We start from the raw sequence: 16,097 nt of genomic DNA, 5'->3' as shown, positions 1-16,097 counted from the left end.
ATGAGCTCCCAAATTCATCAGAATTATTCCACCGAGGTGGAGGATGCCATCAACTGCCTGGCCAACCTGCACCTGTGGGCCTCCTACACCCACCTCTCTCGGAGCTTCTATTTCGACCACATGGATGTGGCTCTGGAGGGCTTGGGCCACTTCTTCCACAAGTTGGCAGAGAAGACGCGTGAGGGCACTGAGTGTCTCTTAAAGATGCAAAATCAGCATGGTGGCCACATCCTCTTCCAGGATGAGCTGAAGCCTTCCCAAGATGAGTGGGCAAAACTCAGGACCCATGGAAGCTGCCATGGCCCTGGAGAAGAACCAGAACCAGGCCCTTTTGGAGCTGCATGACCTGGGTTCTACTTGTACAGACCCTCATCTCTGAGACTTCCTGGAGAAACACTTCCTGGATGAGGTGAAACTCATAAAGAACATGGGCAACACCTGACTGACCTCTGCAGGTTGGCCGGCCACCAGGCTGGGCTGAGTGAGCATCTCTTTGAAACCCTTACCATCAAGCAGGACTAGGAGCATTTGGAGCCCAGAGGCCTTTGAGGGGCCCCTCTGCTTCCCCCTGTGTCTGGCTTTTGCCTGAGCCTCTCCCTAAAACCACTAGCCATCTTTTGAACCACCCTGGAGCCCTCTCTCAGGCATTGGACCAAACGGAAACAATAAAGCTTTTTGTAGAAAAAAAAGAAAAGTGCTTAAGTGATATATTAAGAAACAAGTACTAAGATAATAAGATTTATTTTTAGTAATGTGTGTGTGTGTGTGTGTGTGTGTGTGTGTGTGTGTGTGTGTATCATTTTGTGAGGGATGAATCAGACACAGATTCTGCCTTAAATAGAGTCCAATAACAGGTTTTTTTTAACTGTTCATCCAAAATCTTCTCCCTAGTTCCCCATGTCTGCGTGACACCCCTTCTTTAGAGAACTTCTCTCCCACTTACAGAAGTCATATGGTTCCAGCCATGTGGTTCCTCATGGCCTTCTGCCCCTGCCCTAAGCCAATTAGTCTGTAATGGCCACCTGATCTAAATTGGATCTGTCATGTACCCTACCCCACTAGCCATAGTTAACAGGTTGAGTAATGGGTCAGTAAAAGTTCTATCATAGAATTTTTTTTTTTTTTATAACTGAAGGCAGAAAAAAACAGTTGTTCCTACAGTTTGAAACTTAGAAGCTGCCAGTGACAGTAAAGCTTGGGACACAAATTAGCAATGAGAGAAAATACAGCCAATACTTAAAAGACACATACTGAAGAGAATGTCAGTGTCATGGTCATATTTGAGACTAGATTCAATTTTCCATGAAACCCAACTGCATTCCCTCCTTTTTGCATTTGGTTACACAATCCTTCAATTTTCTTATCTACCCCAGTATCTTTCAAATAACTCTCCTTTTTGCTTAACGCTTTTGAAATGGATGCCCTCTTTTTAAAAAATATATATTTTTTGTTGATTTCAGAGAGGAAGGGAGAGGGAGAGATAGAAACATCAATGATGAGAATCATAGATTGGCTGCCACCTGCATGCCCCTACTGGAGATGGAGCCTACAATCAAGGCATGTGCCTGTGACCGGAATCAAACCTGGGACCCTCCAGTTCACAGGCCTATGCTTTATCCACTGAGCCAAACCTGCTAGGGAATAGACTCCCTCCTAATATCTCTCCAATCCAGGCACTTCAACCACTTCTCTCTGTCTCCACTGCCACTGCCTTAGTTTAGATCAGCAATTTTCAACCTTTTTCACTCATGGCACACTGCCAGGGTTCTTGTTCCAGCATTACAAAGGGTTCAGCAATCTGGAGAAAGGCTGTGCGTAGATTAAATAAGAGTCCAGAGACAAAAGATAATTTTAAAAGGCATTGGGGGTCAGAGGAGCTTCAGCTAATGGAGCGAAAGTTTTTCCTTGTCTCAGGACCCTTGCTTTTTATTAACACAATTTGTCCTAAGGCAAGGTGGAGACATAAACTTCAAAGGGTAAAGTACAGAAGCATTGTCAGATTGGGGAATAGCCTACAGCTGTTCAGGTGTTTGGCTAACAGGAGGCAATAACATGTAGATTAAGATGCCCTGAGCTGTCTGGCAGCAAACAATCATCCTATTCAGGTTTGGGGGAAGTGCCTTTCAGCCATTCCAACAGGCGATTACATATGTGACTCGGCCCTTGTTGAGTCCCCAAGTTGCATCAACCTTTTGATGAAACTCTTATAATTATGACATGCTGGAATTGGCTTCCAGCAGCACACATAAGCTAATTACTAAAATTCTGCAGCACATGAAAATATAATTTTTTGCTCATCTGACAAAAAAAAAAGGCATAATTTTGATTCATTGTTGTGTTGGCTGTTGTCATCTTTAAAATTTGACAATCTAAAGGAAAAGAGGTTAGTGCCTCTGACTAAATTTTCAGGTATTGCATCTTTTAAAAATTCTTGTGGCATCTCTAGATATTTTAGAATTACAACATCATAATATACAATTATCCCAAACAAACTTACAAACTAATTCTTTGAATGTCTGGCAGCAATTTAAAAAGGACATGAAAGGATTTAATCCCTTCCACTGTGTAGAGGGCCCCCTGGGAAGGCACCTGAGCATTCTATATTGGCCCCTCTTGCCCTTTTGGCCAAGAGGGACCCTCTTCTCACAATCCAATTGTCCACAGCTGTTGCCTGAGCTTTCTGCTCATGCTGAGGTTGAAGCCTCATGATGGCTGGTACCATGGATCTGTCTCTCACCCAGTGGGGTGAGCTGGGCCCTCCCTGGAGAAGAAACCTGGGTTCCACAAGATATGTGATCAGTGCTGGGGCCCTGCCAGCAGGCGAGGGGATCCCAAGGCAGGTGCTGGGTGTGGAGGCCATGGGGGCGTAGGCGACCAAGGAGACAGAACTGAACCTCACATCACCCTGCTTGGCCCCGGAGGATGGCTGGTTAGCCAGAGATGGGTAAGATTCCTCAGGGAAGGAACAACCTAAGACAGGCACAGTCACAAAGGGGCCATCAGGAGAGAACTTGGGGGTCAATAGAGGTGGGGCACAGACCTTCATCCCCCAAGTTTGCAGGGACCTGAACCCTCACTCCTGCTGAGGGAGGTCTCCTGCCCCCATGGCTGCTTAGCTTCCCATGCCCAGCTCAAATCGAGACCCAGGTAACAGACAGAGACTTGGCCGACAGCAGATGCCCTCTCACTGCAACAAGACTTGATGGAGATGTCTTGTACCCATGATGCAGGGAACTGGGGTTTTTGATATCTAAACCCAGCCTAGCACCAGGAATGCTCAGGGCCTACTCAAGAAGGCAAATAATCCTTTCCACTAATATTTACAGGGTAAAATAAGATGGTTGTTAGAGTATTAAATTTGACAGTAAAATAGTAGTCAAGTTTTCAGGCTAATTTAAATTGGCTAATTGAAATAAGTGACTATTCTAGAAAAATCAATTGTACTGGACAAAAAAGCTGTTCCTAAAGTGTTAACTAAAATTTTTATTGGTAGTTCATCTCGTGGTAAAATTGTGTAACATGTAATGAACCTAAAGCAGTCACATTTTAGTGCAAAAAATTAAAATTTAAAAGCTATCAAGATTACAGCATAAAATTTCCAAAAGCCTCCTAATATTTAAACCAAAAAAGGGGGGATAGTAGAAGAATATCATGTAAGGAAAAATATCCTGTAAGTAAATTACATCTAGAAAATTTTTACTTTAGAAAATTAACTTTCATTTGTAATGCTAACAGCAAGACACCCATGTAAAACATACATGGTGTCAAAACAAGCCAAAGGAAAATCATTTGGGCAAAAAATGAAAAAGGATCGCAAGTCAAATTTATAGAAAAGATTCCTTTATTAACTTTTGGTCGAGAATATGTTTGTATGTTTTCAGAAAACAACTCCGAGACCATGTGGATTCCTGCAACAGAGAGGAATTGACAGGAGTGCTCCAGCCATGAAGACTGAAGAGAAACAGTCCAGAGATGGAAGACACTGACGATGCCTTGCCATACTAGCAGTCAGCAGCTGTGTGTCACTGCAGGTTGCCCAGGACCAAACCAGAGAGGGTCAGACCTGCATTACCACCATTTGTCCACCATCCAGAACTGAAATATCATTGCTGTTATGTACACATAAGGAACTGTTTGACATAGAAATTGGGACTCAAAAGAACTGTTGGCCCAGAAAGAAACTCACTATAGACTGATGAATTTGCCTCTCAGCATAACCATTATTGCTTGTCTCATTTTCGGTTCTTATAAGTGTATTTCTAGTATCACATGAGCTCACTCATCTAGGGGAAATGATGAACAACATAGACTGATGAACAAGAACAGCATTGATCAGACCTCAGGTAGGGGAGGGTGGGGACAAGGGAGATAGATCAACCAAAGGACTTGTGTGCTTGCATATGAGCCTAACCAGTGATCACAACAGGGGAGTGGGGGGATGCGTGGGGAAGGGTTTGGGATGGGAATGGGGGGGATGAGGACAAATATGTGATACCTTAATCAATAAAGTAATTTAAAAAAAATTCTTGTGGCACACCAGTTAAAAATCACTGGTTTAGATCATCATCCTTCCTATTCCTCTTTGCCCCCTTTTTATCGCATCAGCCTCCTATCTCTCTATTCATTAAGTCACTTATTCAGTAAATATGTATTAATTATCCAGTATATACCAACACTTTTTTAGATGCTGAAGAGATAAGCAGTGAACAAAACAAAGCCTCTACTTTCATAAGGACTTTATTGTAGTTGAGGGATAAAGTTAATAGACAAATAAATACATAATATGATGTCTCACAGTGATAAGTGCTATGAAGAATCTATGATCCAGTGTTGCAGGATGGTCCCTAATCATGCCTCCTGGTATGCACACTCTTGGGTATTCCCGTCTGATAATGACTCTGATTCCACAATGACATGTATAGCTGATGTGACATTACCAAATGTGGTACAAGCAGGAGCTTGAAAAGTGCTTGTGTATTGAACTTGCTTTCTCTCATTTCTGAGAATTGCCACGATGTGAACAAAATCCAGCTGTCCAACCCATTTTGGCTGACCCAATAAAGATCCCATACACATTAAAGGGCCATCTACACCATCCAGCCACAGGCTAGCCAGCCCAGGCCAGAACTGCCCAGGCAACCCTCAGAATGGTAAAAAATAATAAATGTTTGTTGTTTTAAGTCACTAGGTTTAATGTGTCTGTGTGTGTGTGTATGTGTGTGTGTGCATGCGTGCGTTCGTGTGTGTGTGTGTGTGTGTGTATACATACGATTTCAGAGAGGAAGGGAGAAGGAGAGAAAGAGAGAAACATCAATGATAAGAGAGAATCATTGATCAGCTGCCTCCTGCATGCCCCACACTGGGGATCGAGCCTGCAACCCAGGCATGTGCCCTGACCGGGAATAGAAATGAGACTTCCTGGTTCATAGCTGGCTGTTCAACCACTGAGCCATGCTGGCTGGCCTAGGAAAATCACATTTCCGCATTTTCACCATTAGTATTCCCGACAGAGACACAAACCAACTAGAACCTCAGAGGCACTGAGTCCAATCTGTGGTGACACAATGGACAGTCACACTGCCTCTGCTTCAGGGACTTAGAGAAGAAGAAACCTCAGGACTTTCAGGGACTTCCAAACTCCTTCACGGTGTTTGTCCCTTCAGAGTAAGAAAGAAAGGTCCATTAATAATGAAAGCGAACACTTATATAGCACTTACTATGTGCTAGGCTCTGTTCTTAATTATACATAATAATATATATTATATTTATATTTATATTATGTAAATACATGTGTGTTTTTTTGGTTGTTAATCCTCACCTGAGGATATTTTTTCCATTGCTTTTTAGAGAGAATGGAAAGAAAGGAGAGAGGGGGAGGGAGGGAGGGAGGGAGAGAGAAACATCGATGTGAGAGAGACACATTGATTGGTTGCCTCTCGCGCATGCCCCGACCAGGGCTGGGGATTGAACCTGCAACCCAGGTACCTGCCATTGACCAGGAATTGAACTCACAACCCCTCAGTGAGAAGGCCGATGCTCTAACCACTGAGAAACATCAGCCAGGGCTATATTATATATTTAATATATTTGATGTATATGAAATAATAAATATATATATATATCAAATATATAAAAGTTCCAGAAAACTCTACAGAAACTCTACATGGTTTCAAAGATCCCCAAATTGTTGGAATCAGTAATTTCTGCAAGAAGCCCTCATTTTCCTTTATTGGAAAACTAGAGGCCCAGAGCATGAAATCTGTACATGGGTAGGGTCCCTAGGCCTGGCCAGCAATCAGGGCCAATCTGTGGGGCGACCAGTGGGGTGATCGGGGTGCCCCTGCTGGCACCTGCCTTGGCTGGCCTGGGGCCTGCGGGCTGGGGCAGCTCCTGCGTTGAGTGTCTGCCCTCTGGTGGTAAGTGCATGTCATAGCGACTGGTTGTTCCACTGGTTGTTCCGCTGTTCGTTCAGTCATTTGGTCGATTTGTATATTAGGCTTTTATTTTATAGGATGGCATTTCAGAACCACAGTCTGGGCTTCAAGGTTGCTCTATGCTATTGGATGGATTATTCAATATTTCTGGGCTTTTTCAGTGGATAGAACCAGGAAATATATTTTTAAAGATAAAATGTTTCATGAGTTTCACAGTGATATTTCTACTTCTAATTCAGGACTACAGGGTTATTCCTTAACGTATTTTATTTTACTTCTGAATCTCCTTCTTCCATGCCAAAAATCCTGGTTTCCCAAGACATGAGCAATGACAGAATATGCCAGATGGCTCATTTACTGAGTCCCACGTTGAACACAGAAGGGCTTCAAAGTAAAATACGCAGAATAGCTACCAGAAACTATGATTATTAAAAATAATTTTAAAACATTTTGTGTACTTATCCTCATTCTCACCTCATTTCTTTAGTTGTACTCATCCACATTACCAAGGCATGTAATCATCACATACCATATTTTCTTGCTTAGTTTTCATTTACAAGTAACTACATACTTAATGCTCATATCATTCCTTATATCAAAGTCTCTGTAGTTATTTTGGTTGTATGAAGCTTATTCTTTAATGTATTCCTGAAGTTCTCATAGGAACAATATTCCTAAGTTCCTGCATGTTCATAACACTTTGCCTGTGTCCTTTATACTTGAAAGTCACTTTTTCTTTTCTTGAGTATGCTAAATATACTATTCCATTTTCTTCTAACAAAATGTCACAATCTAATGATAACCTCTCTTCCTTTGTAAGCCATATATTCTTTTTGCTTACATGCCTAAATAATTTCTATCTTTTTTATTAAAGGGCAGAAATTTTACAAGACTATGTCTTGGTATTGGTCATACAGTTCAATATTCTCATATGCATAGTGTGCTATTTTAATATGTACTTTCAAATCTGTTTTATTTCAGAAAGTTTTTCTTGAATTTTGTATTTGCTTAATTCTCTTGCTTTTGTTTTCTTATTCAATAACTTCTGTTCACCATATGTTGGATCTTCTTTGCCTGTACTCATTCAATAGTTGTATTGGTTCTCAAATCCTTACCTCTTTTTAAATTTATTTTTTATTAAAATGTTTTTTATTTTAACCTTCTACTTGTCTTGGGGCACTATCTGTGCATTTATTCACTGAGTCCCTTGTAGTCCAGTCTTCGTTTATAAAATTTCTATATTTTTCTTGATTTCTATCACTTCTAAGTTTTTCTATTTCTCATTAATTTATTATTTCATGTTTTATTCAATTTTCCTAATGTATTTTAGTTCATTTTGAAATAGTACATTATATTTTGCTTTTAATTTTTTAAAGCAAATCTTTCTTATTGCTTTTATTATCTGTAGGTATATTATTCTGCTTCGTATTCTCATTTTTCTTATAATAACTTTGTATGATTGACCTCAATACTTTTCTGTTGATCATTTTTGTATAAAGGTTTTGTTCTTGAACTTTTGGAAGGAGGCTTTGTCCATGACAAGTTTTCTCACTTCACAAAGTTACCTATTCCTCTGTGTTTCATGTGGTGTAAAAAATATAGCAGCTTGCTTTGTAAGACTTCCTGGCTATGTTCCCTGTATCCACTTTTATCTGGACCTTCTTTCCTTCATCTCCATAGTGACCATTCAGCTCAATGTTAATTTCATTCCCAGCAGTATCCTCAGGGAAGGGCCCTGTCCTGAAAGGGGGCCCTTGCTGGTGAATTTTGAGAGTTCACAGGGACTAAGCTTCCTCAGAACTTTCAGACCCTACTGCAGGCCGCTTGCATTCACCTGCTCATTGGAGTAGGCTAAACAATTTTAGCCATTCTAAAATTAGCCTGCTGAACTTTCCCGGGAATACCTGTTGGATACTGTAGGGGTTTCTGTTCTCAGACTAGTTAGGTGCCCCACTGCTCTCCTCTGCTTTCTGCTGCACAAATGCTGATACCACGTAGGTCTTGTGACCATCAATAATTTGTCCTCACGAGCTTGTACCAGTATTTCAGAGTTCATGGGAGACCTTCTCACCTGGTTTTGTTGGAAATGTCTGTGTATTTTGGTTTTGCTATTTTAATTGTTCTGTCCATTTTTATGTGGAGATTAGGCAAGTTCCAAACTCTATTCTGTCACTGCCATTTCCAATTTCCCAAAATCCTGTGATCATTCTGGGGCACAGACTGAAGGGGAAGACTACAGAGGAGAATCTCTTCTTGTGGTAAAAGGAGACATGCATGAGAACAAACCTGAAACCAGAGGATGCTTACAACTCTGCTTGCAGCACACACTTTTTTTTTTTTAATTTAAATTCTTTATTGTTCAGAGTATTACATAAGTCTCATTTTTCCCCCATTAACCTCTCCCCTGCCGCCTCCACACCCCAGTACATGAGCCCCTCCCTGCCATCCCATCTGTGTCCATTGGTTTTGCTCATATGCATGCATACAAGATCTTTGGTTGATCTCTTACCCTCTCACCCCTTGCCTTCCCTCATAGGTTGGACAGTCTATTTGATGCTTCTATGACTCTGGTTCTATTTTGGTTCCTCAGTTTGTGTTGTTCATTATATTCCACAAATGAGTGAGATCATATGATATTTATCTTTCTCTGACTGGCTTATTTCACTTAGCATAATGCTCTCCAGTTCCATCCATGCTGTTACAAATGGTAAGAATTCCTTCTTTTTTACAGCAGTGTAGTATTCCATTGTATAGATGTACCACAGTTTTCTAATCCACTCATCTGCTGATGGGAACTTAGGCTGTTTCCAAATCTTAGCTATTGTAAATTGTGCTGCTATGAACATAGGGGTGCATATATTCTTTCTGATTGGTGTTTCTGGTTTCTTGGGATATAGTCCTAGAAGTGGAACTACTGGGTCAAATGGGAGTTCCATTTTTAACTTTTTGAGAAAACCCCATACTGTCTTCCACAGTGGCTGCACCAGTCTGTATTCTTACATAGGTTGTTGATTTTATCATCCATCTGGTTTATGAACTGTATGACCCTTATTCTGAATTCTTTTTCTGACATATTGCATGCCTTTGTTTCATTTAGTTCCTTTCCTGACAATTCCTCCTTTTCTTTCCTTTGAGTGTTGTTCTTCTGTTTCCCATTTTTGCTCTCACCGAAGGATCTAGGTGTTGAGTCACATGGGGCCTGTGGCTGCAGCGGTGGGCTTGGTTGTGAGTCGTGTGGGTGGCAGCTGCTCCTCAGGTGGTCTTGGGCAGTGTCTGCTCCTCATGTGGTTACGAGTAGCGGCTGCTCCTCACGCGGTCACAGGGCTCCTGATCCTCATGTGGTCACAGGGTGGCTGATCCCTGCGTGGTAGTGGGTGGCAGCTTTTCCTGTGGGGAGTTGTGGGGTGGCTGCTCTTCGGCGGTCACAGGTGGAGGCTCCTTGTGCGGCTGCTGGAGTGGTTGTGGTGCCTGGGGATGCTGTGTAAGGCTCGGCTGTTCATGTGCGCAGGGCCATTGTGCCTGGTGCTAAAGCCTCTGGCTGGGGGGTGGGGGAGGTGCCCTCTGGAACTCACAGGAACCCTCAGCTGGGGGAACTGAAGTCCCAGTGTCTGTGGGTCGGTATCCGAAGCAGCAGGTCTCTGGCCGAGTGGCTGTAGGACCCCTGGTGTTGTCTGAGAGCACCCTGGGTGGAGGTGGGGCTGGGCTCCCAGTCATAGCAGCTCTCTTTCAGGATGGCATGGCCTCTGTGGCAGAGCCGGTGCTCTGGGAGAGATTACAGCAGTAGCAGAGGCTGCCCGCTATGCGAGATCAGTCTGCCAGCCCCTGAAGGTCCTACAAGATCTAGCTGCCCCTCACTCAGACACACACACCACATGTTCACACAACCCCCTTCACTCCCTCCCTCACTCACACTTTCTTCCTCACTGCCATCCTGCTGGTCGCCATCTTGGAATCTTCAGCATGCACTTATTGGTTAGCATTCTGTTGGCCAAAAACAGCCACAAGGCCTAGCACAACAATAATATTCAAGAAAACAGACTCTGCTTCTTGGAGAAGGAACTACAAATCATGCAATGAGCATGATGAGGAATTGGGAACAATGATACAATATTCCACACCAACCAACTGCATATGCCCCAAAGGCTTTTTCTAAATCTTGCTAAATTGCTTTCCAGAAATGATTTAATTCTCCTTGCATCTGTAGATATGAGAATGTCCATCACACTATCATACTCATCATTATTGAATATTTTTACGTTGTTGTTTATTTAATAAGTAAAAAAAAGTGTACATGTGGCTTAATGATCAGATTGTACTTATTTTATTTTTGTGAGTTTTAATATTTTTTTCATTAGTTTATTAGTCATTTCTCCCTTAATGACTTGTCTACTCATGTCCTATATCCGCTTCTCTATGGCACATATTTTTCTTATTGATTTATAAGATCTAATTTATATTAAAGATTTTAATCTTTATCTTTAATATTTCTTGCACATTTGTTCCTACTTGTCATTTCCCAATTTATCAGTTATCTAATTCTGCATAATAAATTACCTTAAAACTTAGTGTTCTAAACCAAAAAACATTTACTATTGCTTACAAACCTATGGGTCAGTAGGGTGTATCTGATGACTTGAACCAGGTATGGCTGGTACTGGCTTGCCTCATTCATGCGTCTGCTGTCAGCTGGTGGCATGGTGAGGGAACACATGGTCTAGGATGGTCTCACTCACATGTGGGCTATTGACCTGCTGTCAGCTGGTGCAATGGGGACTAAAGGGCTATGCTACTACCATAACTTCTGATTATATTAATATTGCTTTGGTATACATTAAAATTTTAATATATCCAGAGTTATCATTTCCCCTATATTATTTCTTTATTGTTGTTATGCTTTTAAAGTTCTTCCTCCATCTCAAAGTCTGTTAATATTCACTTCAGTTTTCTTCTACATTTTTATTGTTTCACTGATTAACCCTTAAGTCTTTAATCCATTGGAAAATAATGGATGTGAAGTGAGAGTTTAAATGGCTGGGTTTTTTCTTTCCTTTTTTTAAAAAAATATATTTTATTGATTTTTTTACAGAGAGGAAGAGAGAGGGATAGAGTTAGAAACATCGATGAGAGAGAATCATTGATCAGCTGCCTCCTGCACACCCCCCACTGGGGATGTGCCCGCAACCAAGGTACATGCCCTTGACCGGAATCGAACCTGGGACCCTTGAGTCCGTAGGCCGACGCTGTATCCACTGAGCCAAACCAGTTTTGGCTTTTTCTTTCCTTTTTAAAAATAAATTTTTATTGTTGAAAGTATTACTAATGCCCCCCTTTCTCCCCCATTGACCCCCTCCAGCCCGCCCCCACCCTCCACCCCAGGTCTTTAGCACCTTATTGTCTGTGTCCCTGGGTTATGCATATACGCGTACAAGGTCTTTGGTTGATTACTTTTCCCCCACCCACACTCCCCCACCTTCCCTCTGAGATTCTGCACTCTGTTCTATACTTCCATGTCTCTGGATCCATTTCATTCATCAGTTTATTTTGTTACTTAGATTCCACATATGAGTGAGATCATGTGATTCTTTTTCTGACTGACTTACTTCACTTAGCATAATACATGTAATAACGAATTAAACAAACACTATATATGGAATATTCTTTCCTTTTTCCATGGTTTGATGGGACCATTTTTTATCATAAAGTGCACTATGATATAGTTCTTGGGTCTATTTCTGGTCTCATTCCTTTGTTCCATTAGAGTGTCTGTCTACTGGCTCTTGCACTGCCCAAATATAATCAAGGGGTGGAGGGTACTCAGGGCAGGGGAGATAGTCTCATCACTATGTCTGCAATTGCCCTGCCAGTGTGGCTCAATGGTTGAGCATTGACCCATGTACCAGGAGGTCACTGGTTTGATTGCTGGTCAGGGCATATGCCCTGGTTGCAGCAGGGGATGTACAGGAGGCAGCCTATCGATGCTGATGTTTCTCTTTCATCAATGTTTCCATTTCTCTCCCTTTCTCTCTCTCTAAAATCAATAAAAACATAGTATGTCTGCAATATAAGTTCATACTGTATAGCTCCTCTGAAGGCTAGGGCTCAAGATGCGGAGGGCTGAGAAGGGCTGAGAAGGGCTGAGGAGGGCTGAGGAGGGCTGAGGAGGGAGACAGAATGAGAGGGGATCAATCCAGACCACTCAGAGGGCAGAAGTATTTGAGCAGAGGGAGGGTGCTTAATAAGAAGAATAACCTCATCTAGCGCTTGTGGTGAGAGCAGAAGAGCTATATCACAATCTTGATAAGAAGAGAAACCCTTGGCTTTTTGTACCATTATCTGAGGTACCCATGATGCTTCTGCGAGACTGAGGTCCCAGAGAGCCGCGTGACTCTGGTGTGTGCAGGGGCTCATTGCAGTGGGAAACGGCGAGCTGCAATCTCTCACCTGTGACAGAATATATAATATTTATTGATTTTCCTGTGAGTAACAGGTTTCCTGAAGACTGTCAATTCTCCGGGGGGGGGGGGGGATAAACACAAAATGGATTCCCCCACCCCCAAATCTATCATCATGCTCTGTGGAGCCTCCCTTTCCCCAGAGTAGCAGGCTCCATTAGCTATCTATGTATCCCAGCCGGATTCTATAACTTTTTATCATCTTCGTTATCAAAACAGTTTCTCTCCTGTTATTAAGATTCAGCTTTACTCAATTTAAAATTTCAAGCTTATATATGATTCAAAGATTTCCTCCTTGCCTCTGATGCAGATGCAGACTAGACTCCTGTCTTGAGAAGATTTTGGGTGTGGGAAGGGACACAGGGTCTGTTCTCTCTCATGCCTCCTTTCCTCTGTCTTTGGAGAAGAGGGAAAAAGGGAAAGGTTTATATTCCCTTTTGTGCTTGTCTGTAGCAGGATTGCTGGTCCTCATGGCTGACAAAGTGGTCCTCAAGGTCCAAGGCCAAGTGACTTGTGCTGGTTCCTTGAGAAATGAACCCCCAGCTGGTGACCTGGTGTAGCATTTCTCCAGTACTTACTTGTTTTTGCCCAATGTGTGGCTCTCCTCTGGCCAGTCTACTGCCCCCAAACTCTAGGGACTACAAGCAGGAAAAGGACCCATCCATATTAAACTGGGAGCTTCAGGGGATAATCCCACTCAAAACCTCACACCATCTTGTTTCACTTCCAACCTATAAAAACTTCTTCCTGACCCCAAGCACCAACTTCCTGCAGATCTCTTTCTGTTGGTAGCTCTGTACATTAATCTGAGTTCTTGATGCTCCAAATGTCTCTAACAAAGAAGTTATATTACATTTATTTTGACTAACTTTATGATCTGTAAGTATTTGCCTCATTATATGATCTTAAGATTCAACAGAGAGGTGGAGTCACTTTCCCAGGACCAATCATCAAACAGCACACGCTCAGATTTGAATGTGAAGTGTCAGGGGCTAGGACCCAGGTTTTCTCCATCAGGAGAGGATGGCTCAGGCTTTCAGAAAGACAAAAACCTGGAACCTGGGTTTTGGTGTCACGGATCTCAGTCTGAGTCCTGGGTGAACCACTTAGCTGGGTAATATTGGACATCTTAACCCCTTTTTGTTTCTTCTAATTAATTTCCTTTCCATGAGCACGAATCCATGCACTGGGCCACTAGTTCAAAAATAAACGTTGACTTGTGCATGCATGATACATATAAAGCTCTCACTGGCGCCAGTCTAGACAGAGTAGGAATATTCCCACCTGAACCCGTTTTCGGACATGGTCAGTTATATGTTGCTTTCTCTTGAGTTCAAAGAGTGTGTGATCTTAAAGTTATAGTTGTAAATACTTCATCACAAGGGAAATTAGTCAAGCCCTCTGAAAGAGTTTTTACTGTTAATGTGGTATGCAGGGAGATATTAGAATAAGTTTAATCAATTTATCAGTCATTGTTTTTATCAATGTTGTTTTTATATCATGTTTTTGTTGTTTTTATATCATGTCTTTGTTGTTATATCATGTTATTATTTATTTATTAATCAATTTAGATATTATTTTCATATACATTTTACTAATTTTATTTAATCTCTGACACTTCTATTATAGAGAAAGGGCGAATAGCGATATTAAAATGTTTATTCTAATTAAATTCCTTTCAATGTGCATGAATCCATGCACTGGGCCACTATATATATATATATATTTCCAGCTGCAGGGACTATATACTAGAAAACTCTTAAAATATAATTTTTTTCTCAATATTTAGACCCACTACTTTATGCCAAATTGCCAAGTTGTGATCATGAGTCAATTCACATTAAAGAACAAAGGTTATGAGACAATTGATCTGTTAAAAAATCATTCAGGGGATGGTCATTATTCCCATTCCATTCGATCTCAACCCATCCTTTGGGTTTCTTATTTTACACTTATTTCCAGATTAATAGACCAATTAGAAACCTATTGACTAAGGCTGTGCTAAAGGCAATGACCCTTCGTACTACAAACTCAGCCTTTTAAAATCACACTTAAAACCAAAGGAAAGTAGCATTGGCTCTCCCATTCCTGGACCAGCTCTGCCCCCTAGTGCTCATCCGTGCACCTGCGTGCCAGCAACTGAGAGTCTCCTTTGTTATTTTTTCCTCCTGGGACTTGCACAGAAAAGGCCTGTCATGGCCACACCTGGTCTTCTCCAGCTCCAAATTCCCATCAGCCTGCTCTGTGCAGATAATCCACCGAAAGGCTCAGATGGGTTTCTGTCCCATATATTTGAAATGAATTTAGCACATTAGTCTTATTCTGTGTTTAAAAGTATTTCTCAGCAGATGGGTAAGAAAATGAAGGAGATGTCTGATCTCTCTGGACCCCCGAGGGAGTGGTGGTTGTGCCTGTAGTCAGGAGGGAGAGCGCTGGGCTGGGCAGGCCACTTGTCCGTTCTGGACCTGGCTTTCTGGAGTATAAGGGGGAGGGAGCGGGCTCCACAAGCTTCACGGTGGGGGGGGGGGTAGGGGGATGGGAAGCAGGTGGTGACTGCGCTGCAGTAAAAAGAACTGGGGGTAGAAGAGGAGAGAAAGCTCTCAGTTCGGCTCTAGCTGTGGGACCTTGGACTCACCCTTCCCAGCCTTGAGCTTCTCATCTTATAAAATGGAAACACTGACCTTGCCTTGCCAAGCGCATCATTTTCTTGAGAAGAGAAAGTGAGAGAGGGCAGGAAGGGCAATTCGGTGTTTCCCTAGGCCAGTGGTCGGCAAACTCATTAGTCAACAGAGCCAAATATCAACAGTACAACGACTGAAATTTCTTTTGAGAGCCAATTTTTTTAAACTTAAACTATATAGGTAGGTACACTGTTATTAACTTAATTAGGGTACTCCTAAGCTGGCCTTTGCTAAAAACTCAAGGGGCCAAAGAGCCGCATGTGGCTCACGAGCCACAGTTTGCCGACCACTGCCCTAAGCGAACTCGAGCCCCTGCTGCACAGTCGGAGGGGACTGCCCAGACGCAGACTCCTGGCTCTACCCCAGAAGATTGAATCAGACCCTGGGGGGCAGACTAAGGAACCCCAAAGATGTCCATGCCCTAGTCCCAGGATCTGAGTGTGTTACCTAACATGGCAAAAGGGACTTTGCAGATGTGACTAAATGTAAGATCTTGAGATGGGGAGATTGTCCAGGATTGTTCAGAGGGG

At 42.3% G+C, this 16,097-nt stretch overlaps 1 pseudogene; it reads left to right on the top strand.

The window, feature by feature from the left end:
• On the top strand, window positions 1–522 carry LOC129149902 (ferritin light chain-like; annotated as a pseudogene).
• The last annotated feature ends 15,575 nt before the right edge of the window (window positions 523–16,097 follow it).

Source organism: Eptesicus fuscus, chromosome 7 (genome assembly GCF_027574615.1).
Source record: "Eptesicus fuscus isolate TK198812 chromosome 7, DD_ASM_mEF_20220401, whole genome shotgun sequence".
Classification (NCBI taxonomy): domain Eukaryota; kingdom Metazoa; phylum Chordata; class Mammalia; order Chiroptera; family Vespertilionidae; genus Eptesicus; species Eptesicus fuscus.
Note: the sequence above shows the minus strand (reverse complement) of the source record. Positions and strands in the feature narration are given on the sequence as shown.